Source organism: Clarias gariepinus, chromosome 5, assembly GCF_024256425.1.
Source record: "Clarias gariepinus isolate MV-2021 ecotype Netherlands chromosome 5, CGAR_prim_01v2, whole genome shotgun sequence".
Taxonomy (NCBI): Eukaryota; Metazoa; Chordata; class Actinopteri; order Siluriformes; family Clariidae; genus Clarias; species Clarias gariepinus.
Window position 1 is genome coordinate 4,614,423 of NC_071104.1, and position 26,404 is coordinate 4,640,826.

The window sequence follows — 26,404 nt, forward strand, 5'->3', positions numbered from 1 at the left end:
TAGCATTCTTGCGGAGTCGATTTTGACATGTGCTAACTACCCTTAATATGTTGCAGTCCAAGGACATTTCTTCACTGCAGTGGTATTCCCTAATTGCAGTTGCCTGTTTCAGTAGGATGCTGGGTGCTGCCACACAACAAAATTGCTTCAGAAATAGTTTGAGGAACATGACACAGTTTTGACTTAGTTTCTGAACTACCTGTTTCACAGAGTGTGTTAGATACCTTTTGAACCGAACGTCCGACAAAGCCTTGACATCCAACTTTAATGATCTTGCAGAGAGACGACTTTGGCTTAGTTCTGCCACTCTATCTTGCATTTCCAGTCAGCATCGTTCTGTAGAAGGCCAGATGACTTCACCTCTTGACTTAGTTTGCTATTGTCCTAAGATTTGACAATGGACATGGACATCCATGTGCTGCTAAGAACACTACTAAAATCAAGTTACATGACTTTATCCGGATGTTGGAAATGGCCAGGCCATTCTTTCCTTGATACAATTTTCTACAGTTTGGAGAACACTGCTGTCTGTCTTCTACAGGTAGGCCATTGTAAGGTAGGAATTAATGTGGAGCAAATTTTAAAAAATGTCACTTTCTGTGTAGTATCCAGACAGAATAACTGCAGAACCATGTAGGCTTGGAAATTATATTTAACCGTCATCTGATACAGAATAGCATTTTACAATTGAGGTTACCCCTTTCTCATCCATTACTCTGCCAACTTTCTAAGAACTATAGTTACTTATCCACAATGTACTTGGCTAGCTTAGCTGAATTGGTGTTCTTTGGCTTGAGACCTCATCAAATTATGTCTACTGTCTCCTGGCATATGGTAACAAATACTACCAGTGATAAGACCTCTGTTGAAACAGTGTGCCGGGTGTCAGGATGGCCGAGCGGTCTAAGGCGCCAGACTCAAGGTTAATAACTTTCCCCTGTGATGAGGAGGATTCTGGTCTCCGATTGGAGGCGTGGGTTCGAATCCCACTTCTGACATGTATGACTGTTTTAAAATAACTTGCATGTATTTTGGCTTACCTGGACAAATGAGGGCACCTGGATGTCCAATCGAAAGGTGGCAATGCAATATAACAGGCAATCTTCTACTGGGTAGCCGGCTCTTCTAGCATTCTTGCGGAGTCGATTTTGACATGTGCCAACTACCCTTAATATGTTGCACTCCAAGGACATTTCTTCACTGCAGTGGCATTGCCTAATTGCAGTTGCCTGTTTCAGTAGGATGCTGGGTGCTGCCACACAACAAAATTGCTTCAGAAATGGTTTGAGGAACATGACACAGTTTTCAAGGTGCAACGCACATGCCGATTACTGCGGTTCTGCCCCTTTTGACTCATATCCACATGGATGCTCATTGTGCAGAATCAGAGTCTGAATCAGCAGAATTCTGAACTACCTGTTTCACAGAGTGTGTTAGATACCTTTTGAACCGAACGTCCGACAAAGCCTTGACATCCAACTTTAATAATCTTGCAGAGAGACGACTTTGGCTTAGTTCTGCCACTCTATCTTGCATTTCCAGTCAGCATCGTTCTGTAGAAGGCCAGATGACTTCACCTCTTGACTTAGTTTGCTATTGTCCTAAGATTTGACAATGGACATGGACATCCATGTGCTGCTAAGAACACTACTAAAATCAAGTTACATGACTTTATCCGGATGTTGGAAATGGCCAGGCCATTCTTTCCTTGATACAATTTTCTACAGTTCGGAGAACACTGCTGTCTGTCTTCTACAGGTAGGCCATTGTGTGGTAGGAATTAACGTGGAGCAAATTTTAAAAAATGTCACTTTCTGTGTAGTATCCAGACAGAATAACTGCAGAACCATGTAGTCTTGGAAATTATATTTAACCGTCATCTGATACAGAATAGCATTTTACAATTGAGGTTAGCCCTTTCTTATCAATTACTCTGCCAACTTTCTAAGAACTATAGTTACTTATCCACAATGTACTTGGCTAGCTTAGCTGAATTGGTGTTCTTTGGCTTGAGACCTCATCAAATTATGTCTACTGTCTCCTGGCATATGGTAACAAATACTACCAGTGATAAGACCTCTGTTGAAACAGTGTGCCAGCTGTCAGGATGGCCGAGCGGTCTAAGGCGCCAGACTCAAGGTTAATACCTTTCCCCTGTGCTGAGGAGGATTCTGCTCTCCGATTGGAGGCGTGGGTTCGAATCCCACTTCTGACATGTATGACTGTTTTAAAATAACTTGCATGTATTTTGGCTTACCTGGACAAATGAGGGCACCTGGATGTCCAATCGAAAGGTGGCAATGCAATATAACAGGCAATCTTCTACTGGGTAGCCGGCTCTTCTAGCATTCTTGCGGAGTCGATTTTGACATGTGTTAACTACCCTTAATATGTTGCAGTCCAAGGACATTTCTTCACTGCAGTGGTATTCCCTAATTGCAGTTGCCTGTTTCAGTAGGATGCTGGGTGCTGCCACACAACAAAATTGCTTCAGAAATAGTTTGAGGAACATGACACAGTTTTCAAGGTGCGACGCACATGCCGATTACTGCGGTTCTGCCCCTTTTGACTCATATCCACATGGATGCTCATTGTGCAGAATCAGAGTCTGAATCAGCAGAATTCTGAACTACCTGTTTCACAGAGTGTGTTAGATACCTTTTGAACCGAACGTCCGACAAAGCCTTGACATCCAACTTTAATGATCTTGCAGAGAGACGACTTTGGCTTAGTTCTGCCACTCTATCTTGCATTTCCAGTCAGCATCGTTCTGTAGAAGGCCAGATGACTTCACCTCTTGACTTAGTTTGCTATTGTCCTAAGATTTGACAATGGACATGGACATCCATGTGCTGCTAAGAACACTACCAAAATCAAGTTACATGACTTTATCCGGATGTTGGAAATGGCCAGGCCATTCTTTCCTTGATACAATTTTCTACAGTTTGGAGAACACTGCTGTCTGTCTTCTACAGGTAGGCCATTGTGTGGTAGGAATTAAAGTGGAGCAAATTTTAAAAAATGTCACTTTCTGTGTAGTATCCAGACAGAATAACTGCAGAACCATGTAGTCTTGGAAATGATATTTAACCGTCATCTGATACAGAATAGCATTTTACAATTGAGGTTAGCCCTTTCTCATCCATTACTCTGCCAACTTTCTAAGAACTATAGTTACTTATCCACAATGTACTTGGCTAGCTTAGCTGAATTGGTGTTCTTTGGCTTGAGACCTCATCAAATTATGTCTACTGTCTCCTGGCATATGGTAACAAATACTACCAGTGATAAGACCTCTGTTGAAACAGTTTGCCAGGTGTCAGGATGGCCGAGCGGTCTAAGGCGCCAGACTCAAGGTTAATACCTTTCCCCTGTGATGAGGAGGATTCTGGTCTCCGATTGGAGGCGTGGGTTCGAATCCCACTTCTGACATGTATGACTGTTTTAAAATAACTTGCATGTATTTTGGCTTACCTGGACAAATGAGGGCACCTGGATGTCCAATCGAAAGGTGGCAATGCAATATAACAGGCAATCTTCTACTGGGTAGCCGGCTCTTCTAGCATTCTTGCGGAGTCGATTTTGACATGTGCTAACTACCCTTAATATGTTGCAGTCCAAGGACATTTCTTCACTGCAGTGGTATTCCCTAATTGCAGTTGCCTGTTTCAGTAGGATGCTGGGTGCTGCCACACAACAAAATTGCTTCAGAAATAGTTTGAGGAACATGACACAGTTTTGACTTAGTTTCTGAACTACCTGTTTCACAGAGTGTGTTAGATACCTTTTGAACCGAACGTCCGACAAAGCCTTGACATCCAACTTTAATGATCTTGCAGAGAGACGACTTTGGCTTAGTTCTGCCACTCTATCTTGCATTTCCAGTCAGCATCGTTCAGTAGAAGGCCAGATGACTTCACCTCTTGACTTAGTTTGCTATTGTCCTAAGATTTGACAATGGACATGGACATCCATGTGCTGCTAAGAACACTACTAAAATCAAGTTACATGACTTTATCCGGATGTTGGAAATGGCCAGGCCATTCTTTCCTTGATACAATTTTCTACAGTTTGGAGAACACTGCTGTCTGTCTTCTACAGGTAGGCCATTGTGAGGTAGGAATTAAAGTGGAGCAAATTTTAAAAAATGTCACTTTCTGTGTAGTATCCAGACAGAATAACTGCAGAACCATGTAGTCTTGGAAATGATATTTAACCGTCATCTGATACAGAATAGCATTTTACAATTGAGGTTAGCCCTTTCTCATCCATTACTCTGCCAACTTTCTAAGAACTATAGTTACTTATCCACAACATACTTGGCTAGCTGAGCTGAATTGGTGTTCTTTGGCCTCGAGACCTCATCAAATTATGTCTACTGTCTCCTGGCATATGGTACCAAATACTACCAGTGATAAGACCTCTGTTGAAATAGCTGATACAGAATAGCATTTTACATTTGAGGTTAGCCCTTTCTCATCCATTACTCTGCCAACTTTCTAACTACTATAGTTACTTATCCACAATGTACTTGGCTAGCTGAGCTGAATTGGTGTTCTTTGGCTTGAGACCTCATCAAATTATGTCTACTGTCTCCTGGCATATGGTACCAAATACTACCAGTGATAAGACCTCTGTTTGAAACAGTTTGCCAGGTGTCAGGATGGCCGAGCGGTCTAAGGCGCCAGACTCAAGGTTAATACCTTTCCCCTGTGATGAGGAGGATTCTGGTCTCCGATTGGAGGCGTGGGTTCGAATCCCACTTCTGACATGTATGACTGTTTTAAAATAACTTGCATGTATTTTGGCTTACCTGGACAAATGAGGGCACCTGGATGTCCAATCGAAAGGTGGCAATGCAATATAACAGGCAATCTTCTACTGGGTAGCCGGCTCTTCTAGCATTCTTGCGGAGTCGATTTTGACATGTGTTAACTACCCTTAATATGTTGCAGTCCAAGGACATTTCTTCACTGCAGTGGTATTCCCTAATTGCAGTTGCCTGTTTCAGTAGGATGCTGGGTGCTGCCACACAACAAAATTGCTTCAGAAATAGTTTGAGGAACATGACACAGTTTTCAAGGTGCGACGCACATGCCGATTACTGCGGTTCTGCCCCTTTTGACTCATATCCACATGGATGCTCATTGTGCAGAATCAGAGTCTGAATCAGCAGAATTCTGAACTACCTGTTTCACAGAGTGTGTTAGATACCTTTTGAACCGAACGTCCGACAAAGCCTTGACATCCAACTTTAATGATCTTGCAGAGAGACGACTTTGGCTTAGTTCTGCCACTCTATCTTGCATTTCCAGTCAGCATCGTTCTGTAGAAGGCCAGATGACTTCACCTCTTGACTTAGTTTGCTATTGTCCTAAGATTTGACAATGGACATGGACATCCATGTGCTGCTAAGAACACTACCAAAATCAAGTTACATGACTTTATCCGGATGTTGGAAATGGCCAGGCCATTCTTTCCTTGATACAATTTTCTACAGTTTGGAGAACACTGCTGTCTGTCTTCTACAGGTAGGCCATTGTGTGGTAGGAATTAAAGTGGAGCAAATTTTAAAAAAATGACACTTTCTGTGTAGTATCCAGACAGAATAACTGCAGAACCATGTAGTCTTGGAAATGATATTTAACCGTCATCTGATACAGAATAGCATTTTACAATTGAGGTTAGCCCTTTCTCATCCATTACTCTGCCAACTTTCTAAGAACTATAGTTACTTATCCACAATGTACTTGGCTAGCTTAGCTGAATTGGTGTTCTTTGGCTTGAGACCTCATCAAATTATGTCTACTGTCTCCTGGCATATGGTAACAAATACTACCAGTGATAAGACCTCTGTTGAAACAGTTTGCCAGGTGTCAGGATGGCCGAGCGGTCTAAGGCGCCAGACTCAAGGTTAATTCCTTTCCCCTGTGATGAGGAGGATTCTGGTCTCCGATTGGAGGCGTGGGTTCAAATCCCACTTCTGACATGTATGACTGTTTTAAAATAACTTGCATGTATTTTGGCTTACCTGGACAAATGAGGGCACCTGGATGTCCAATCGAAAGGTGGCAATGCAATATAACAGGCAATCTTCTACTGGGTAGCCGGCTCTTCTAGCATTCTTGCGGAGTCGATTTTGACATGTGCTAACTACCCTTAATATGTTGCAGTCCAAGGACATTTCTTCACTGCAGTGGTATTCCCTAATTGCAGTTGCCTGTTTCAGTAGGATGCTGGGTGCTGCCACACAACAAAATTGCTTCAGAAATAGTTTGAGGAACATGACACAGTTTTGACTTAGTTTCTGAACTACCTGTTTCACAGAGTGTGTTAGATACCTTTTGAACCGAACGTCCGACAAAGCCTTGACATCCAACTTTAATGATCTTGCAGAGAGACGACTTTGGCTTAGTTCTGCCACTCTATCTTGCATTTCCAGTCAGCATCGTTCTGTAGAAGGCCAGATGACTTCACCTCTTGACTTAGTTTGCTATTGTCCTAAGATTTGACAATGGACATGGACATCCATGTGCTGCTAAGAACACTACTAAAATCAAGTTACATGACTTTATCCGGATGTTGGAAATGGCCAGGCCATTCTTTCCTTGATACAATTTTCTACAGTTTGGAGAACACTGCTGTCTGTCTTCTACAGGTAGGCCATTGTAAGGTAGGAATTAAAGTGGAGCAAATTTTAAAAAATGTCACTTTCTGTGTAGTATCCAGACAGAATAACTGCAGAACCATGTAGGCTTGGAAATTATATTTAACCGTCATCTGATACAGAATAGCATTTTACAATTGAGGTTACCCCTTTCTCATCCATTACTCTGCCAACTTTCTAAGAACTATAGTTACTTATCCACAATGTACTTGGCTAGCTTAGCTGAATTGGTGTTCTTTGGCTTGAGACCTCATCAAATTATGTCTACTGTCTCCTGGCATATGGTAACAAATACTACCAGTGATAAGACCTCTGTTGAAACAGTGTGCCGGGTGTCAGGATGGCCGAGCGGTCTAAGGCGCCAGACTCAAGGTTAATAACTTTCCCCTGTGATGAGGAGGATTCTGGTCTCCGATTGGAGGCGTGGGTTCGAATCCCACTTCTGACATGTATGACTGTTTTAAAATAACTTGCATGTATTTTGGCTTACCTGGACAAATGAGGGCACCTGGATGTCCAATCGAAAGGTGGCAATGCAATATAACAGGCAATCTTCTACTGGGTAGCCGGCTCTTCTAGCATTCTTGCGGAGTCGATTTTGACATGTGCTAACTACCCTTAATATGTTGCAGTCCAAGGACATTTCTTCACTGCAGTGGTATTCCCTAATTGCAGTTGCCTGTTTCAGTAGGATGCTGGGTGCTGCCACACAACAAAATTGCTTCAGAAATAGTTTGAGGAACATGACACAGTTTTCAAGGTGCGACGCACATGCCGATTACTGCGGTTCTGCCCCTTTTGACTCATATCCACATGGATGCTCATTGTGCAGAATCAGAGTCTGAATCAGCAGAATTCTGAACTACCTGTTTCACAGAGTGTGTTAGATACCTTTTGAACCGAACGTCCGACAAAGCCTTGACATCCAACTTTAATAATCTTGCAGAGAGACGACTTTGGCTTAGTTCTGCCACTCTATCTTGCATTTCCAGTCAGCATCGTTCTGTAGAAGGCCAGATGACTTCACCTCTTGACTTAGTTTGCTATTGTCCTAAGATTTGACAATGGACATGGACATCCATGTGCTGCTAAGAACACTACTAAAATCAAGTTACATGACTTTATCCGGATGTTGGAAATGGCCAGGCCATTCTTTCCTTGATACAATTTTCTACAGTTCGGAGAACACTGCTGTCTGTCTTCTACAGGTAGGCCATTGTGTGGTAGGAATTAACGTGGAGCAAATTTTAAAAAATGTCACTTTCTGTGTAGTATCCAGACAGAATAACTGCAGAACCATGTAGTCTTGGAAATGATATTTAACCGTCATCTGATACAGAATAGCATTTTACAATTGAGGTTAGCCCTTTCTTATCAATTACTCTGCCAACTTTCTAAGAACTATAGTTACTTATCCACAATGTACTTGGCTAGCTTAGCTGAATTGGTGTTCTTTGGCTTGAGACCTCATCAAATTATGTCTACTGTCTCCTGGCATATGGTAACAAATACTACCAGTGATAAGACCTCTGTTGAAACAGTGTGCCAGCTGTCAGGATGGCCGAGCGGTCTAAGGCGCCAGACTCAAGGTTAATACCTTTCCCCTGTGCTGAGGAGGATTCTGCTCTCCGATTGGAGGCGTGGGTTCGAATCCCACTTCTGACATGTATGACTGTTTTAAAATAACTTGCATGTATTTTGGCTTACCTGGACAAATGAGGGCACCTGGATGTCCAATCGAAAGGTGGCAATGCAATATAACAGGCAATCTTCTACTGGGTAGCCGGCTCTTCTAGCATTCTTGCGGAGTCGATTTTGACATGTGTTAACTACCCTTAATATGTTGCAGTCCAAGGACATTTCTTCACTGCAGTGGTATTCCCTAATTGCAGTTGCCTGTTTCAGTAGGATGCTGGGTGCTGCCACACAACAAAATTGCTTCAGAAATAGTTTGAGGAACATGACACAGTTTTCAAGGTGCGACGCACATGCCGATTACTGCGGTTCTGCCCCTTTTGACTCATATCCACATGGATGCTCATTGTGCAGAATCAGAGTCTGAATCAGCAGAATTCTGAACTACCTGTTTCACAGAGTGTGTTAGATACCTTTTGAACCGAACGTCCGACAAAGCCTTGACATCCAACTTTAATGATCTTGCAGAGAGACGACTTTGGCTTAGTTCTGCCACTCTATCTTGCATTTCCAGTCAGCATCGTTCTGTAGAAGGCCAGATGACTTCACCTCTTGACTTAGTTTGCTATTGTCCTAAGATTTGACAATGGACATGGACATCCATGTGCTGCTAAGAACACTACCAAAATCAAGTTACATGACTTTATCCGGATGTTGGAAATGGCCAGGCCATTCTTTCCTTGATACAATTTTCTACAGTTTGGAGAACACTGCTGTCTGTCTTCTACAGGTAGGCCATTGTGTGGTAGGAATTAAAGTGGAGCAAATTTTAAAAAATGTCACTTTCTGTGTAGTATCCAGACAGAATAACTGCAGAACCATGTAGTCTTGGAAATGATATTTAACCGTCATCTGATACAGAATAGCATTTTACAATTGAGGTTAGCCCTTTCTCATCCATTACTCTGCCAACTTTCTAAGAACTATAGTTACTTATCCACAATGTACTTGGCTAGCTTAGCTGAATTGGTGTTCTTTGGCTTGAGACCTCATCAAATTATGTCTACTGTCTCCTGGCATATGGTAACAAATACTACCAGTGATAAGACCTCTGTTGAAACAGTTTGCCAGGTGTCAGGATGGCCGAGCGGTCTAAGGCGCCAGACTCAAGGTTAATACCTTTCCCCTGTGATGAGGAGGATTCTGGTCTCCGATTGGAGGCGTGGGTTCGAATCCCACTTCTGACATGTATGACTGTTTTAAAATAACTTGCATGTATTTTGGCTTACCTGGACAAATGAGGGCACCTGGATGTCCAATCGAAAGGTGGCAATGCAATATAACAGGCAATCTTCTACTGGGTAGCCGGCTCTTCTAGCATTCTTGCGGAGTCGATTTTGACATGTGCTAACTACCCTTAATATGTTGCAGTCCAAGGACATTTCTTCACTGCAGTGGTATTCCCTAATTGCAGTTGCCTGTTTCAGTAGGATGCTGGGTGCTGCCACACAACAAAATTGCTTCAGAAATAGTTTGAGGAACATGACACAGTTTTGACTTAGTTTCTGAACTACCTGTTTCACAGAGTGTGTTAGATACCTTTTGAACCGAACGTCCGACAAAGCCTTGACATCCAACTTTAATGATCTTGCAGAGAGACGACTTTGGCTTAGTTCTGCCACTCTATCTTGCATTTCCAGTCAGCATCGTTCAGTAGAAGGCCAGATGACTTCACCTCTTGACTTAGTTTGCTATTGTCCTAAGATTTGACAATGGACATGGACATCCATGTGCTGCTAAGAACACTACTAAAATCAAGTTACATGACTTTATCCGGATGTTGGAAATGGCCAGGCCATTCTTTCCTTGATACAATTTTCTACAGTTTGGAGAACACTGCTGTCTGTCTTCTACAGGTAGGCCATTGTGAGGTAGGAATTAAAGTGGAGCAAATTTTAAAAAATGTCACTTTCTGTGTAGTATCCAGACAGAATAACTGCAGAACCATGTAGTCTTGGAAATGATATTTAACCGTCATCTGATACAGAATAGCATTTTACAATTGAGGTTAGCCCTTTCTCATCCATTACTCTGCCAACTTTCTAAGAACTATAGTTACTTATCCACAACATACTTGGCTAGCTGAGCTGAATTGGTGTTCTTTGGCCTCGAGACCTCATCAAATTATGTCTACTGTCTCCTGGCATATGGTACCAAATACTACCAGTGATAAGACCTCTGTTGAAATAGCTGATACAGAATAGCATTTTACATTTGAGGTTAGCCCTTTCTCATCCATTACTCTGCCAACTTTCTAACTACTATAGTTACTTATCCACAATGTACTTGGCTAGCTGAGCTGAATTGGTGTTCTTTGGCTTGAGACCTCATCAAATTATGTCTACTGTCTCCTGGCATATGGTACCAAATACTACCAGTGATAAGACCTCTGTTGAAACAGTTTGCCAGGTGTCAGGATGGCCGAGCGGTCTAAGGCGCCAGACTCAAGGTTAATACCTTTCCCCTGTGATGAGGAGGATTCTGGTCTCCGATTGGAGGCGTGGGTTCGAATCCCACTTCTGACATGTATGACTGTTTTAAAATAACTTGCATGTATTTTGGCTTACCTGGACAAATGAGGGCACCTGGATGTCCAATCGAAAGGTGGCAATGCAATATAACAGGCAATCTTCTACTGGGTAGCCGGCTCTTCTAGCATTCTTGCGGAGTCGATTTTGACATGTGTTAACTACCCTTAATATGTTGCAGTCCAAGGACATTTCTTCACTGCAGTGGTATTCCCTAATTGCAGTTGCCTGTTTCAGTAGGATGCTGGGTGCTGCCACACAACAAAATTGCTTCAGAAATAGTTTGAGGAACATGACACAGTTTTCAAGGTGCGACGCACATGCCGATTACTGCGGTTCTGCCCCTTTTGACTCATATCCACATGGATGCTCATTGTGCAGAATCAGAGTCTGAATCAGCAGAATTCTGAACTACCTGTTTCACAGAGTGTGTTAGATACCTTTTGAACCGAACGTCCGACAAAGCCTTGACATCCAACTTTAATGATCTTGCAGAGAGACGACTTTGGCTTAGTTCTGCCACTCTATCTTGCATTTCCAGTCAGCATCGTTCTGTAGAAGGCCAGATGACTTCACCTCTTGACTTAGTTTGCTATTGTCCTAAGATTTGACAATGGACATGGACATCCATGTGCTGCTAAGAACACTACCAAAATCAAGTTACATGACTTTATCCGGATGTTGGAAATGGCCAGGCCATTCTTTCCTTGATACAATTTTCTACAGTTTGGAGAACACTGCTGTCTGTCTTCTACAGGTAGGCCATTGTGTGGTAGGAATTAAAGTGGAGCAAATTTTAAAAAAATGACACTTTCTGTGTAGTATCCAGACAGAATAACTGCAGAACCATGTAGTCTTGGAAATGATATTTAACCGTCATCTGATACAGAATAGCATTTTACAATTGAGGTTAGCCCTTTCTCATCCATTACTCTGCCAACTTTCTAAGAACTATAGTTACTTATCCACAATGTACTTGGCTAGCTTAGCTGAATTGGTGTTCTTTGGCTTGAGACCTCATCAAATTATGTCTACTGTCTCCTGGCATATGGTAACAAATACTACCAGTGATAAGACCTCTGTTGAAACAGTTTGCCAGGTGTCAGGATGGCCGAGCGGTCTAAGGCGCCAGACTCAAGGTTAATTCCTTTCCCCTGTGATGAGGAGGATTCTGGTCTCCGATTGGAGGCGTGGGTTCAAATCCCACTTCTGACATGTATGACTGTTTTAAAATAACTTGCATGTATTTTGGCTTACCTGGACAAATGAGGGCACCTGGATGTCCAATCGAAAGGTGGCAATGCAATATAACAGGCAATCTTCTACTGGGTAGCCGGCTCTTCTAGCATTCTTGCGGAGTCGATTTTGACATGTGCTAACTACCCTTAATATGTTGCAGTCCAAGGACATTTCTTCACTGCAGTGGTATTCCCTAATTGCAGTTGCCTGTTTCAGTAGGATGCTGGGTGCTGCCACACAACAAAATTGCTTCAGAAATAGTTTGAGGAACATGACACAGTTTTGACTTAGTTTCTGAACTACCTGTTTCACAGAGTGTGTTAGATACCTTTTGAACCGAACGTCCGACAAAGCCTTGACATCCAACTTTAATGATCTTGCAGAGAGACGACTTTGGCTTAGTTCTGCCACTCTATCTTGCATTTCCAGTCAGCATCGTTCTGTAGAAGGCCAGATGACTTCACCTCTTGACTTAGTTTGCTATTGTCCTAAGATTTGACAATGGACATGGACATCCATGTGCTGCTAAGAACACTACTAAAATCAAGTTACATGACTTTATCCGGATGTTGGAAATGGCCAGGCCATTCTTTCCTTGATACAATTTTCTACAGTTTGGAGAACACTGCTGTCTGTCTTCTACAGGTAGGCCATTGTAAGGTAGGAATTAAAGTGGAGCAAATTTTAAAAAATGTCACTTTCTGTGTAGTATCCAGACAGAATAACTGCAGAACCATGTAGGCTTGGAAATTATATTTAACCGTCATCTGATACAGAATAGCATTTTACAATTGAGGTTACCCCTTTCTCATCCATTACTCTGCCAACTTTCTAAGAACTATAGTTACTTATCCACAATGTACTTGGCTAGCTTAGCTGAATTGGTGTTCTTTGGCTTGAGACCTCATCAAATTATGTCTACTGTCTCCTGGCATATGGTAACAAATACTACCAGTGATAAGACCTCTGTTGAAACAGTGTGCCGGGTGTCAGGATGGCCGAGCGGTCTAAGGCGCCAGACTCAAGGTTAATAACTTTCCCCTGTGATGAGGAGGATTCTGGTCTCCGATTGGAGGCGTGGGTTCGAATCCCACTTCTGACATGTATGACTGTTTTAAAATAACTTGCATGTATTTTGGCTTACCTGGACAAATGAGGGCACCTGGATGTCCAATCGAAAGGTGGCAATGCAATATAACAGGCAATCTTCTACTGGGTAGCCGGCTCTTCTAGCATTCTTGCGGAGTCGATTTTGACATGTGCTAACTACCCTTAATATGTTGCAGTCCAAGGACATTTCTTCACTGCAGTGGTATTCCCTAATTGCAGTTGCCTGTTTCAGTAGGATGCTGGGTGCTGCCACACAACAAAATTGCTTCAGAAATAGTTTGAGGAACATGACACAGTTTTCAAGGTGCGACGCACATGCCGATTACTGCGGTTCTGCCCCTTTTGACTCATATCCACATGGATGCTCATTGTGCAGAATCAGAGTCTGAATCAGCAGAATTCTGAACTACCTGTTTCACAGAGTGTGTTAGATACCTTTTGAACCGAACGTCCGACAAAGCCTTGACATCCAACTTTAATGATCTTGCAGAGAGACGACTTTGGCTTAGTTCTGCCACTCTATCTTGCATTTCCAGTCAGCATCGTTCAGTAGAAGGCCAGATGACTTCACCTCTTGACTTAGTTTGCTATTGTCCTAAGATTTGACAATGGACATGGACATCCATGTGCTGCTAAGAACACTACTAAAATCAAGTTACATGACTTTATCCGGATGTTGGAAATGGCCAGGCCATTCTTTCCTTGATACAATTTTCTACAGTTTGGAGAACACTGCTGTCTGTCTTCTACAGGTAGGCCATTGTGAGGTAGGAATTAAAGTGGAGCAAATTTTAAAAAATGTCACTTTCTGTGTAGTATCCAGACAGAATAACTGCAGAACCATGTAGTCTTGGAAATGATATTTAACCGTCATCTGATACAGAATAGCATTTTACAATTGAGGTTAGCCCTTTCTCATCCATTACTCTGCCAACTTTCTAAGAACTATAGTTACTTATCCACAACATACTTGGCTAGCTGAGCTGAATTGGTGTTCTTTGGCCTCGAGACCTCATCAAATTATGTCTACTGTCTCCTGGCATATGGTACCAAATACTACCAGTGATAAGACCTCTGTTGAAATAGCTGATACAGAATAGCATTTTACATTTGAGGTTAGCCCTTTCTCATCCATTACTCTGCCAACTTTCTAACTACTATAGTTACTTATCCACAATGTACTTGGCTAGCTGAGCTGAATTGGTGTTCTTTGGCTTGAGACCTCATCAAATTATGTCTACTGTCTCCTGGCATATGGTACCAAATACTACCAGTGATAAGACCTCTGTTGAAACAGTTTGCCAGGTGTCAGGATGGCCGAGCGGTCTAAGGCGCCAGACTCAAGGTTAATACCTTTCCCCTGTGATGAGGAGGATTCTGGTCTCCGATTGGAGGCGTGGGTTCGAATCCCACTTCTGACATGTATGACTGTTTTAAAATAACTTGCATGTATTTTGGCTTACCTGGACAAATGAGGGCACCTGGATGTCCAATCGAAAGGTGGCAATGCAATATAACAGGCAATCTTCTACTGGGTAGCCGGCTCTTCTAGCATTCTTGCGGAGTCGATTTTGACATGTGTTAACTACCCTTAATATGTTGCAGTCCAAGGACATTTCTTCACTGCAGTGGTATTCCCTAATTGCAGTTGCCTGTTTCAGTAGGATGCTGGGTGCTGCCACACAACAAAATTGCTTCAGAAATAGTTTGAGGAACATGACACAGTTTTCAAGGTGCGACGCACATGCCGATTACTGCGGTTCTGCCCCTTTTGACTCATATCCACATGGATGCTCATTGTGCAGAATCAGAGTCTGAATCAGCAGAATTCTGAACTACCTGTTTCACAGAGTGTGTTAGATACCTTTTGAACCGAACGTCCGACAAAGCCTTGACATCCAACTTTAATGATCTTGCAGAGAGACGACTTTGGCTTAGTTCTGCCACTCTATCTTGCATTTCCAGTCAGCATCGTTCTGTAGAAGGCCAGATGACTTCACCTCTTGACTTAGTTTGCTATTGTCCTAAGATTTGACAATGGACATGGACATCCATGTGCTGCTAAGAACACTACCAAAATCAAGTTACATGACTTTATCCGGATGTTGGAAATGGCCAGGCCATTCTTTCCTTGATACAATTTTCTACAGTTTGGAGAACACTGCTGTCTGTCTTCTACAGGTAGGCCATTGTGTGGTAGGAATTAAAGTGGAGCAAATTTTAAAAAAATGACACTTTCTGTGTAGTATCCAGACAGAATAACTGCAGAACCATGTAGTCTTGGAAATGATATTTAACCGTCATCTGATACAGAATAGCATTTTACAATTGAGGTTAGCCCTTTCTCATCCATTACTCTGCCAACTTTCTAAGAACTATAGTTACTTATCCACAATGTACTTGGCTAGCTTAGCTGAATTGGTGTTCTTTGGCTTAAGACCTCATCAAATTATGTCTACTGTCTCCTGGCATATGGTAACAAATACTACCAGTGATAAGACCTCTGTTGAAACAGTTTGCCAGGTGTCAGGATGGCCGAGCGGTCTAAGGCGCCAGACTCAAGGTTAATTCCTTTCCCCTGTGATGAGGAGGATTCTGGTCTCCGATTGGAGGCGTGGGTTCAAATCCCACTTCTGACATGTATGACTGTTTTAAAATAACTTGCATGTATTTTGGCTTACCTGGACAAATGAGGGCACCTGGATGTCCAATCGAAAGGTGGCAATGCAATATAACAGGCAATCTTCTACTGGGTAGCCGGCTCTTCTAGCATTCTTGCGGAGTCGATTTTGACATGTGCTAACTACCCTTAATATGTTGCAGTCCAAGGACATTTCTTCACTGCAGTGGTATTCCCTAATTGCAGTTGCCTGTTTCAGTAGGATGCTGGGTGCTGCCACACAACAAAATTGCTTCAGAAATAGTTTGAGGAACATGACACAGTTTTGACTTAGTTTCTGAACTACCTGTTTCACAGAGTGTGTTAGATACCTTTTGAACCGAACGTCCGACAAAGCCTTGACATCCAACTTTAATGATCTTGCAGAGAGACGACTTTGGCTTAGTTCTGCCACTCTATCTTGCATTTCCAGTCAGCATCGTTCTGTAGAAGGCCAGATGACTTCACCTCTTGACTTAGTTTGCTATTGTCCTAAGATTTGACAATGGACATGGACATCCATGTGCTGCTAAGAACACTACTAAAATCAAGTTACATGACTTTATCCGGATGTTGGAAATGGCCAGGCCATTCTTTCCTTGATACAATTTTCTACAGTTTGGAGAACACTGCTGTCTGTCTTCTACAGGTAGGCCATTGTAAGGTAGGAATTAAAGTGGAGCAAATTTTAAAAAATGTCACTTTCTGTGTAGTATCCAGACAGAATAACTGCAGAACCATGTAGGCTTGGAAATTATATTTAACCGTCATCTGATACAGAATAGCATTTTACAATTGAGGTTACCCCTTTCTCATCCATTACTCTGCCAACTTTCTAAGAACTATAGTTACTTATCCACAATGTACTTGGCTAGCTTAGCTGAATTGGTGTTCTTTGGCTTGAGACCTCATCAAATTATGTCTACTGTCTCCTGGCATATGGTAACAAATACTACCAGTGATAAGACCTCTGTTGAAACAGTGTGCCGGGTGTCAGGATGGCCGAGCGGTCTAAGGCGCCAGACTCAAGGTTAATAACTTTCCCCTGTGATGAGGAGGATTCTGGTCTCCGATTGGAGGCGTGGGTTCGAATCCCACTTCTGACATGTATGACTGTTTTAAAATAACTTGCATGTATTTTGGCTTACCTGGACAAATGAGGGCACCTGGATGTCCAATCGAAAGGTGGCAATGCAATATAAAAGGCAATCTTCTACTGGGTAGCCGGCTCTTCTAGCATTCTTGCGGAGTCGATTTTGACATGTGCTAACTACCCTTAATATGTTGCAGTCCAAGGACATTTCTTCACTGCAGTGGTATTCCCTAATTGCAGTTGCCTGTTTCAGTAGGATGCTGGGTGCTGCCACACAACAAAATTGCTTCAGAAATAGTTTGAGGAACATGACACAGTTTTCAAGGTGCGACGCACATGCCGATTACTGCGGTTCTGCCCCTTTTGACTCATATCCACATGGATGCTCATTGTGCAGAATCAGAGTCTGAATCAGCAGAATTCTGAACTACCTGTTTCACAGAGTGTGTTAGATACCTTTTGAACCGAACGTCCGACAAAGCCTTGACATCCAACTTTAATAATCTTGCAGAGAGACGACTTTGGCTTAGTTCTGCCACTCTATCTTGCATTTCCAGTCAGCATCGTTCTGTAGAAGGCCAGATGACTTCACCTCTTGACTTAGTTTGCTATTGTCCTAAGATTTGACAATGGACATGGACATCCATGTGCTGCTAAGAACACTACTAAAATCAAGTTACATGACTTTATCCGGATGTTGGAAATGGCCAGGCCATTCTTTCCTTGATACAATTTTCTACAGTTCGGAGAACACTGCTGTCTGTCTTCTACAGGTAGGCCATTGTGTGGTAGGAATTAACGTGGAGCAAATTTTAAAAAATGTCACTTTCTGTGTAGTATCCAGACAGAATAACTGCAGAACCATGTAGTCTTGGAAATTATATTTAACCGTCATCTGATACAGAATAGCATTTTACAATTGAGGTTAGCCCTTTCTTATCAATTACTCTGCCAACTTTCTAAGAACTATAGTTACTTATCCACAATGTACTTGGCTAGCTTAGCTGAATTGGTGTTCTTTGGCTTGAGACCTCATCAAATTATGTCTACTGTCTCCTGGCATATGGTAACAAATACTACCAGTGATAAGACCTCTGTTGAAACAGTGTGCCAGCTGTCAGGATGGCCGAGCGGTCTAAGGCGCCAGACTCAAGGTTAATACCTTTCCCCTGTGCTGAGGAGGATTCTGCTCTCCGATTGGAGGCGTGGGTTCGAATCCCACTTCTGACATGTATGACTGTTTTAAAATAACTTGCATGTATTTTGGCTTACCTGGACAAATGAGGGCACCTGGATGTCCAATCGAAAGGTGGCAATGCAATATAACAGGCAATCTTCTACTGGGTAGCCGGCTCTTCTAGCATTCTTGCGGAGTCGATTTTGACATGTGTTAACTACCCTTAATATGTTGCAGTCCAAGGACATTTCTTCACTGCAGTGGTATTCCCTAATTGCAGTTGCCTGTTTCAGTAGGATGCTGGGTGCTGCCACACAACAAAATTGCTTCAGAAATAGTTTGAGGAACATGACACAGTTTTCAAGGTGCGACGCACATGCCGATTACTGCGGTTCTGCCCCTTTTGACTCATATCCACATGGATGCTCATTGTGCAGAATCAGAGTCTGAATCAGCAGAATTCTGAACTACCTGTTTCACAGAGTGTGTTAGATACCTTTTGAACCGAACGTCCGACAAAGCCTTGACATCCAACTTTAATGATCTTGCAGAGAGACGACTTTGGCTTAGTTCTGCCACTCTATCTTGCATTTCCAGTCAGCATCGTTCTGTAGAAGGCCAGATGACTTCACCTCTTGACTTAGTTTGCTATTGTCCTAAGATTTGACAATGGACATGGACATCCATGTGCTGCTAAGAACACTACTAAAATCAAGTTACATGACTTTATCCGGATGTTGGAAATGGCCAGGCCATTCTTTCCTTGATACAATTTTCTACAGTTTGGAGAACACTGCTGTCTGTCTTCTACAGGTAGGCCATTGTAAGGTAGGAATTAAAGTGGAGCAAATTTTAAAAAATGTCACTTTCTGTGTAGTATCCAGACAGAATAACTGCAGAACCATGTAGGCTTGGAAATTATATTTAACCGTCATCTGATACAGAATAGCATTTTACAATTGAGGTTACCCCTTTCTCATCCATTACTCTGCCAACTTTCTAAGAACTATAGTTACTTATCCACAATGTACTTGGCTAGCTTAGCTGAATTGGTGTTCTTTGGCTTGAGACCTCATCAAATTATGTCTACTGTCTCCTGGCATATGGTAACAAATACTACCAGTGATAAGACCTCTGTTGAAACAGTGTGCCGGGTGTCAGGATGGCCGAGCGGTCTAAGGCGCCAGACTCAAGGTTAATAACTTTCCCCTGTGATGAGGAGGATTCTGGTCTCCGATTGGAGGCGTGGGTTCGAATCCCACTTCTGACATGTATGACTGTTTTAAAATAACTTGCATGTATTTTGGCTTACCTGGACAAATGAGGGCACCTGGATGTCCAATCGAAAGGTGGCAATGCAATATAACAGGCAATCTTCTACTGGGTAGCCGGCTCTTCTAGCATTCTTGCGGAGTCGATTTTGACATGTGCTAACTACCCTTAATATGTTGCAGTCCAAGGACATTTCTTCACTGCAGTGGTATTCCCTAATTGCAGTTGCCTGTTTCAGTAGGATGCTGGGTGCTGCCACACAACAAAATTGCTTCAGAAATAGTTTGAGGAACATGACACAGTTTTGACTTAGTTTCTGAACTACCTGTTTCACAGAGTGTGTTAGATACCTTTTGAACCGAACGTCCGACAAAGCCTTGACATCCAACTTTAATGATCTTGCAGAGAGACGACTTTGGCTTAGTTCTGCCACTCTATCTTGCATTTCCAGTCAGCATCGTTCAGTAGAAGGCCAGATGACTTCACCTCTTGACTTAGTTTGCTATTGTCCTAAGATTTGACAATGGACATGGACATCCATGTGCTGCTAAGAACACTACTAAAATCAAGTTACATGACTTTATCCGGATGTTGGAAATGGCCAGGCCATTCTTTCCTTGATACAATTTTCTACAGTTTGGAGAACACTGCTGTCTGTCTTCTACAGGTAGGCCATTGTGAGGTAGGAATTAAAGTGGAGCAAATTTTAAAAAATGTCACTTTCTGTGTAGTATCCAGACAGAATAACTGCAGAACCATGTAGGCTTGGAAATTATATTTAACCGTCATCTGATACAGAATAGCATTTTACAATTGAGGTTACCCCTTTCTCATCCATTACTCTGCCAACTTTCTAAGAACTATAGTTACTTATCCACAATGTACTTGGCTAGCTTAGCTGAATTGGTGTTCTTTGGCTTGAGACCTCATCAAATTATGTCTACTGTCTCCTGGCATATGGTAACAAATACTACCAGTGATAAGACCTCTGTTGAAACAGTGTGCCGGGTGTCAGGATGGCCGAGCGGTCTAAGGCGCCAGACTCAAGGTTAATAACTTTCCCCTGTGATGAGGAGGATTCTGGTCTCCGATTGGAGGCGTGGGTTCGAATCCCACTTCTGACATGTATGACTGTTTTAAAATAACTTGCATGTATTTTGGCTTACCTGGACAAATGAGGGCACCTGGATGTCCAATCGAAAGGTGGCAATGCAATATAACAGGCAATCTTCTACTGGGTAGCCGGCTCTTCTAGCATTCTTGCGGAGTCGATTTTGACATGTGCTAACTACCCTTAATATGTTGCAGTCCAAGGACATTTCTTCACTGCAGTGGTATTCCCTAATTGCAGTTGCCTGTTTCAGTAGGATGCTGGGTGCTGCCACACAACAAAATTGCTTCAGAAATAGTTTGAGGAACATGACACAGTTTTCAAGGTGCGACGCACATGCCGATTACTGCGGTTCTGCCCCTTTTGACTCATATCCACATGGATGCTCATTGTGCAGAATCAGAGTCTGAATCAGCAGAATTCTGAACTACCTGTTTCACAGAGTGTGTTAGATACCTTTTGAACCGAACGTCCGACAAAGCCTTGACATCCAACTTTAATAATCTTGCAGAGAGACGACTTTGGCTTAGTTCTGCCACTCTATCTTGCATTTCCAGTCAGCATCGTTCTGTAGAAGGCCAGATGACTTCACCTCTTGACTTAGTTTGCTATTGTCCTAAGATTTGACAATGGACATGGACATCCATGTGCTGCTAAGAACACTACTAAAATCAAGTTACATGACTTTATCCGGATGTTGGAAATGGCCAGGCCATTCTTTCCTTGATACAATTTTCTACAGTTCGGAGAACACTGCTGTCTGTCTTCTACAGGTAGGCCATTGTGTGGTAGGAATTAACGTGGAGCAAATTTTAAAAAATGTCACTTTCTGTGTAGTATCCAGACAGAATAACTGCAGAACCATGTAGTCTTGGAAATTATATTTAACCGTCATCTGATACAGAATAGCATTTTACAATTGAGGTTAGCCCTTTCTTATCAATTACTCTGCCAACTTTCTAAGAACTATAGTTACTTATCCACAATGTACTTGGCTAGCTTAGCTGAATTGGTGTTCTTTGGCTTGAGACCTCATCAAATTATGTCTACTGTCTCCTGGCATATGGTAACAAATACTACCAGTGATAAGACCTCTGTTGAAACAGTGTGCCAGCTGTCAGGATGGCCGAGCGGTCTAAGGCGCCAGACTCAAGGTTAATACCTTTCCCCTGTGCTGAGGAGGATTCTGCTCTCCGATTGGAGGCGTGGGTTCGAATCCCACTTCTGACATGTATGACTGTTTTAAAATAACTTGCATGTATTTTGGCTTACCTGGACAAATGAGGGCACCTGGATGTCCAATCGAAAGGTGGCAATGCAATATAACAGGCAATCTTCTACTGGGTAGCCGGCTCTTCTAGCATTCTTGCGGAGTCGATTTTGACATGTGTTAACTACCCTTAATATGTTGCAGTCCAAGGACATTTCTTCACTGCAGTGGTATTCCCTAATTGCAGTTGCCTGTTTCAGTAGGATGCTGGGTGCTGCCACACAACAAAATTGCTTCAGAAATAGTTTGAGGAACATGACACAGTTTTCAAGGTGCGACGCACATGCCGATTACTGCGGTTCTGCCCCTTTTGACTCATATCCACATGGATGCTCATTGTGCAGAATCAGAGTCTGAATCAGCAGAATTCTGAACTACCTGTTTCACAGAGTGTGTTAGATACCTTTTGAACCGAACGTCCGACAAAGCCTTGACATCCAACTTTAATGATCCTGCAGAGAGACGACTTTGGCTTAGTTCTGCCACTCTATCTTGCATTTCCAGTCAGCATCGTTCTGTAGAAGGCCAGATGACTTCACCTCTTGACTTAGTTTGCTATTGTCCTAAGATTTGACAATGGACATGGACATCCATGTGCTGCTAAGAACACTACCAAAATCAAGTTACATGACTTTATCCGGATGTTGGAAATGGCCAGGCCATTCTTTCCTTGATACAATTTTCTACAGTTTGGAGAACACTGCTGTCTGTCTTCTACAGGTAGGCCATTGTGTGGTAGGAATTAAAGTAGAGCAAATTTTAAAAAATGTCACTTTCTGTGTAGTATCCAGACAGAATAACTGCAGAACCATGTAGTCTTGGAAATGATATTTAACCATCATCTGATACAGAATAGCATTTTACAATTGAGGTTAGCCCTTTCTCATCCATTACTCTGCCAACTTTCTAAGAACTATAGTTACTTATCCACAATGTACTTGGCTAGCTTAGCTGAATTGGTGTTCTTTGGCTTGAGACCTCATCAAATTATGTCTACTGTCTCCTGGCATATGGTACCAAATACTACCAGTGATAAGACCTCTGTTGAAACAGTTTGCCAGGTGTCAGGATGGCCGAGCGGTCTAAGGCGCCAGACTCAAGGTTAATACCTTTCCCCTGTGATGAGGAGGATTCTGGTCTCCGATTGGAGGCGTGGGTTCGAATCCCACTTCTGACATGTATGACTGTTTTAAAATAACTTGCATGTATTTTGGCTTACCTGGACAAATGAGGGCACCTGGATGTCCAATCGAAAGGTGGCAATGCAATATAACAGGCAATCTTCTACTGGGTAGCCGGCTCTTCTAGCATTCTTGCGGAGTCGATTTTGACATGTGCTAACTACCCTTAATATGTTGCAGTCCAAGGACATTTCTTCACTGCAGTGGTATTCCCTAATTGCAGTTGCCTGTTTCAGTAGGATGCTGGGTGCTGCCACACAACAAAATTGCTTCAGAAATAGTTTGAGGAACATGACACAGTTTTGACTTAGTTTCTAAACTACCTGTTTCACAGAGTGTGTTAGATACCTTTTAAACCGAACGTCCGACAAAGCCTTGACATCCAACTTTAATGATCTTGCAGAGAGACGACTTTGGCTTAGTTCTGCCACTCTATCTTGCATTTCCAGTCAGCATCGTTCTGTAGAAGGCCAGATGACTTCACCTCTTGACTTAGTTTGCTATTGTCCTAAGATTTGACAATGGACATGGACATCCATGTGCTGCTAAGAACACTACTAAAATCAAGTTACATGACTTTATCCGGATGTTGGAAATGGCCAGGCCATTCTTTCCTTGATACAATTTTCTACAGTTTGGAGAACACTGCTGTCTGTCTTCTACAGGTAGGCCATTGTGTGGTAGGAATTAACGTGGAGCAAATTTTAAAAAATGTCACTTTCTGTGTAGTATCCAGACAGAATAACTGCAGAACCATGTAGTCTTGGAAATTATATTTAACCATCATCTGATACAGAATAGCATTTTACAATTGAGGTTAGCCCTTTCTCATCCATTACTCTGCCAACTTTCTAACTACTATAGTTACTTATCCACAATGTACTTGGCTAGCTGAGCTGAATTGGTGTTCTTTGGCTTGAGACCTCATCAAATTATGTCTACTGTCTCCTGGCATATGGTAACAAATACTACCAGTGATAAGACCTCTGTTGAAACAGTTTGCCAGGTGTCAGGATGGCCGAGCGGTCTAAGGCGCCAGACTCAAGGTTAATACCTTTCCCCTGTGATAAGGAGGATTCTGCTCTCCGATTGGAGGCGTCGGTTCGAATCCCACTTCTGACATGTATGACTGTTTTAAAATAACTTGCATGTATTTTGGCTTACCTGGACAAATGAGGGCACCTGGATGTCCAATCGAAAGGTGGCAATGCAATATAACAGGCAATCTTCTACTGGGTAGCCGGCTCTTCTAGCATTCTTGCGGAGTCGATTTTGACATGTGCTAACTACCCTTAATATGTTGCAGTCCAAGGACATTTCTTCACTGCAGTGGTATTCCCTAATTGCAGTTGCCTGTTTCAGTAGGATGCTGGGAGCTGCCACACAACAAAATTGCTTCAGAAATAGTTTGAGGAACATGACACAGTTTTCAAGGTGCGACGCACATGCCGATTACTGCGGTTCTGCCCCTTTTGACTCATATCCACATGGATGCTCATTGTGCAGAATCAGAGTCTGAATCAGCAGAATTCTGAACTACCTGTTTCACAGAGTGTGTTAGATACCTTTTGAACCGAACGTCCGACAAAGCCTTGACATCCAACTTTAATGATCCTGCAGAGAGACGACTTTGGCTTAGTTCTGCCACTCTATCTTGCATCTCCAGTCAGCATCGTTCTGTAGAAGGCCAGATGACTTCACCTCCTGACTTAGTTTGCTATTGTCCTAAGATTTGACAATGGACATGGACATCCATGTGCTGCTAAGAACACTACCAAAATCAAGTTACATGACTTTATCCGGATGTTGGAAATGGCCAGGCCATTCTTTCCTTGATACAATTTTCTACAGTTTGGAGAACACTGCTGTCTGTCTTCTACAGGTAGACCATTGTGTGGTAGGAATTAAAGTGGAGCAAAGTTTTAAAAATGTCACTTTCTGTGTAGTATCCAGACAGAATAACTGCAGAACTATGTAGTCTTGGAAATTATATTTAACCGTCATCTGATACAGAATAGCATTTTACAATTGAGGTTAGCCCTTTCTCATCCATTACTCTGCCAACTTTCTAAGAACTATAGTTACTTATCCACAATGTACTTGGCTAGCTTAGCTGAATTGGTGTTCTTTGGCCTGAGACCTCATCAAATTATGTCTACTGTCTCCTGGCATATGGTACCAAATACTACCAGTGATAAGACCTCTGTTGAAACAGTTTGCCAGGTGTCAGGATGGCCGAGCGGTCTAAGGCGCCAGACTCAAGGTTAATACCTTTCCCCTGTGATGAGGAGGACTTGGTCTCCGATTGGAGGCGTGGGTTCGAATCCCACTTCTGACATGTATGACTGTTTTAAAATAACTTGCATGTATTTTGGCTTACCTGGACAAATGAGGGCACCTGGATGTCCAATCGAAAGGTGGCAATGCAATATAACAGGCAATCTTCTACTGGGTAGCCGGCTCTTCTAGCATTCTTGCGGAGTCGATTTTGACATGTGTTAACTACCCTTAATATGTTGCAGTCCAAGGACATTTCTTCACTGCAGTGGTATTCCCTAATTGCAGTTGCCTGTTTCAGTAGGATGCTGGGTGCTGCCACACAACAAAATTGCTTCAGAAATAGTTTGAGGAACATGACACAGTTTTCAAGGTGCGACGCACATGCCGATTACTGCGGTTCTGCCCCTTTTGACTCATATCCACATGGATGCTCATTGTGCAGAATCAGAGTCTGAATCAGCAGAATTCTGAACTACCTGTTTCACAGAGTGTGTTAGATACCTTTTGAACCGAACGTCCGACAAAGCCTTGACATCCAACTTTAATAATCTTGCAGAGAGACGACTTTGGCTTAGTTCTGCCACTCTATCTTGCATTTCCAGTCAGCATCGTTCTGTAGAAGGCCAGATGACTTCACCTCTTGACTTAGTTTGCTATTGTCCTAAGATTTGACAATGGACATGGACATCCATGTGCTGCTAAGAACACTACTAAAATCAAGTTACATGACTTTATCCGGATGTTGGAAATGGCCAGGCCATTCTTTCCTTGATACAATTTTCTACAGTTCGGAGAACACTGCTGTCTGTCTTCTACAGGTAGGCCATTGTGTGGTAGGAATTAACGTGGAGCAAATTTTAAAAAATGTCACTTTCTGTGTAGTATCCAGACAGAATAACTGCAGAACCATGTAGTCTTGGAAATTATATTTAACCGTCATCTGATACAGAATAGCATTTTACAATTGAGGTTAGCCCTTTCTTATCAATTACTCTGCCAACTTTCTAAGAACTATAGTTACTTATCCACAATGTACTTGGCTAGCTTAGCTGAATTGGTGTTCTTTGGCTTGAGACCTCATCAAATTATGTCTACTGTCTCCTGGCATATGGTAACAAATAC

General features: G+C 42.5%; 20 non-coding genes across 20 annotated transcripts; all 20 read left to right on the plus strand.

Annotated features, from left to right (window-relative positions):
• Positions 1 to 884: 884 nt before the first annotated feature.
• Positions 885 to 998, plus strand: trnal-caa (transfer RNA leucine (anticodon CAA)). The gene is made up of 2 exons: positions 885 to 922; positions 953 to 998. It is a non-coding gene; the product is annotated as a tRNA-Leu (tRNA).
• Positions 999 to 2,101: 1,103 nt separating this feature from the next.
• trnal-caa (transfer RNA leucine (anticodon CAA)) lies at positions 2,102 to 2,215 on the plus strand. The gene is made up of 2 exons: positions 2,102 to 2,139; positions 2,170 to 2,215. It is a non-coding gene; the product is annotated as a tRNA-Leu (tRNA).
• A 1,103-nt stretch (positions 2,216 to 3,318) lies between these two features.
• Positions 3,319 to 3,432, plus strand: trnal-caa (transfer RNA leucine (anticodon CAA)). Its single transcript has 2 exons — positions 3,319 to 3,356; positions 3,387 to 3,432. It is a non-coding gene; the product is annotated as a tRNA-Leu (tRNA).
• A 1,225-nt stretch (positions 3,433 to 4,657) lies between these two features.
• trnal-caa (transfer RNA leucine (anticodon CAA)) lies at positions 4,658 to 4,771 on the plus strand. The gene is made up of 2 exons: positions 4,658 to 4,695; positions 4,726 to 4,771. It is a non-coding gene; the product is annotated as a tRNA-Leu (tRNA).
• Positions 4,772 to 5,875: 1,104 nt separating this feature from the next.
• trnal-caa (transfer RNA leucine (anticodon CAA)) lies at positions 5,876 to 5,989 on the plus strand. The gene is made up of 2 exons: positions 5,876 to 5,913; positions 5,944 to 5,989. It is a non-coding gene; the product is annotated as a tRNA-Leu (tRNA).
• A 1,012-nt stretch (positions 5,990 to 7,001) lies between these two features.
• Positions 7,002 to 7,115, plus strand: trnal-caa (transfer RNA leucine (anticodon CAA)). The gene is made up of 2 exons: positions 7,002 to 7,039; positions 7,070 to 7,115. It is a non-coding gene; the product is annotated as a tRNA-Leu (tRNA).
• Positions 7,116 to 8,218: 1,103 nt separating this feature from the next.
• On the plus strand, positions 8,219 to 8,332 carry trnal-caa (transfer RNA leucine (anticodon CAA)). The gene is made up of 2 exons: positions 8,219 to 8,256; positions 8,287 to 8,332. It is a non-coding gene; the product is annotated as a tRNA-Leu (tRNA).
• Positions 8,333 to 9,435: 1,103 nt separating this feature from the next.
• trnal-caa (transfer RNA leucine (anticodon CAA)) lies at positions 9,436 to 9,549 on the plus strand. The gene is made up of 2 exons: positions 9,436 to 9,473; positions 9,504 to 9,549. It is a non-coding gene; the product is annotated as a tRNA-Leu (tRNA).
• A 1,224-nt stretch (positions 9,550 to 10,773) lies between these two features.
• Positions 10,774 to 10,887, plus strand: trnal-caa (transfer RNA leucine (anticodon CAA)). Its single transcript has 2 exons — positions 10,774 to 10,811; positions 10,842 to 10,887. It is a non-coding gene; the product is annotated as a tRNA-Leu (tRNA).
• Positions 10,888 to 11,991: 1,104 nt separating this feature from the next.
• On the plus strand, positions 11,992 to 12,105 carry trnal-caa (transfer RNA leucine (anticodon CAA)). Its single transcript has 2 exons — positions 11,992 to 12,029; positions 12,060 to 12,105. It is a non-coding gene; the product is annotated as a tRNA-Leu (tRNA).
• A 1,012-nt stretch (positions 12,106 to 13,117) lies between these two features.
• trnal-caa (transfer RNA leucine (anticodon CAA)) lies at positions 13,118 to 13,231 on the plus strand. Its single transcript has 2 exons — positions 13,118 to 13,155; positions 13,186 to 13,231. It is a non-coding gene; the product is annotated as a tRNA-Leu (tRNA).
• Positions 13,232 to 14,546: 1,315 nt separating this feature from the next.
• On the plus strand, positions 14,547 to 14,660 carry trnal-caa (transfer RNA leucine (anticodon CAA)). Its single transcript has 2 exons — positions 14,547 to 14,584; positions 14,615 to 14,660. It is a non-coding gene; the product is annotated as a tRNA-Leu (tRNA).
• Positions 14,661 to 15,764: 1,104 nt separating this feature from the next.
• On the plus strand, positions 15,765 to 15,878 carry trnal-caa (transfer RNA leucine (anticodon CAA)). The gene is made up of 2 exons: positions 15,765 to 15,802; positions 15,833 to 15,878. It is a non-coding gene; the product is annotated as a tRNA-Leu (tRNA).
• A 1,012-nt stretch (positions 15,879 to 16,890) lies between these two features.
• On the plus strand, positions 16,891 to 17,004 carry trnal-caa (transfer RNA leucine (anticodon CAA)). The gene is made up of 2 exons: positions 16,891 to 16,928; positions 16,959 to 17,004. It is a non-coding gene; the product is annotated as a tRNA-Leu (tRNA).
• Positions 17,005 to 18,107: 1,103 nt separating this feature from the next.
• trnal-caa (transfer RNA leucine (anticodon CAA)) lies at positions 18,108 to 18,221 on the plus strand. The gene is made up of 2 exons: positions 18,108 to 18,145; positions 18,176 to 18,221. It is a non-coding gene; the product is annotated as a tRNA-Leu (tRNA).
• A 1,103-nt stretch (positions 18,222 to 19,324) lies between these two features.
• Positions 19,325 to 19,438, plus strand: trnal-caa (transfer RNA leucine (anticodon CAA)). Its single transcript has 2 exons — positions 19,325 to 19,362; positions 19,393 to 19,438. It is a non-coding gene; the product is annotated as a tRNA-Leu (tRNA).
• Positions 19,439 to 20,450: 1,012 nt separating this feature from the next.
• On the plus strand, positions 20,451 to 20,564 carry trnal-caa (transfer RNA leucine (anticodon CAA)). Its single transcript has 2 exons — positions 20,451 to 20,488; positions 20,519 to 20,564. It is a non-coding gene; the product is annotated as a tRNA-Leu (tRNA).
• Positions 20,565 to 21,667: 1,103 nt separating this feature from the next.
• On the plus strand, positions 21,668 to 21,781 carry trnal-caa (transfer RNA leucine (anticodon CAA)). Its single transcript has 2 exons — positions 21,668 to 21,705; positions 21,736 to 21,781. It is a non-coding gene; the product is annotated as a tRNA-Leu (tRNA).
• A 1,103-nt stretch (positions 21,782 to 22,884) lies between these two features.
• On the plus strand, positions 22,885 to 22,998 carry trnal-caa (transfer RNA leucine (anticodon CAA)). Its single transcript has 2 exons — positions 22,885 to 22,922; positions 22,953 to 22,998. It is a non-coding gene; the product is annotated as a tRNA-Leu (tRNA).
• Positions 22,999 to 25,227: 2,229 nt separating this feature from the next.
• Positions 25,228 to 25,340, plus strand: trnal-caa (transfer RNA leucine (anticodon CAA)). The gene is made up of 2 exons: positions 25,228 to 25,265; positions 25,295 to 25,340. It is a non-coding gene; the product is annotated as a tRNA-Leu (tRNA).
• Positions 25,341 to 26,404: the final 1,064 nt, after the last annotated feature.